The sequence below is a fragment of the Morone saxatilis genome, unplaced genomic scaffold (genome assembly GCF_004916995.1).
Source record: "Morone saxatilis isolate NCDOM2014 unplaced genomic scaffold, NCSU_SB_2.0 Contig7, whole genome shotgun sequence".
Classification (NCBI taxonomy): domain Eukaryota; kingdom Metazoa; phylum Chordata; class Actinopteri; family Moronidae; genus Morone; species Morone saxatilis.
In genome coordinates, this window is record NW_023340246.1 from 2,112,586 (window position 1) to 2,112,821 (window position 236).

Below are 236 nucleotides of genomic sequence, written 5' to 3' on the forward strand. Positions count from 1 at the left end.
ATCTTACATAACTGACACACAAATACAAATGTTAGCTTTAATGATCTGTGTTGAGACTTGAGAACAGAGACTAAAGTCAGACTCAGGACTCGACACGTACTAAGACCTGGTTTTATGTCCTTTATGTTGCACATTTATGTAGTTGTTGGTTCAGTTATCGGTGATCATCCCATTTTTATTCTTGTTATATTGCATTATTTATTATGTGTATGTATACTGTATATACATTTAAATGT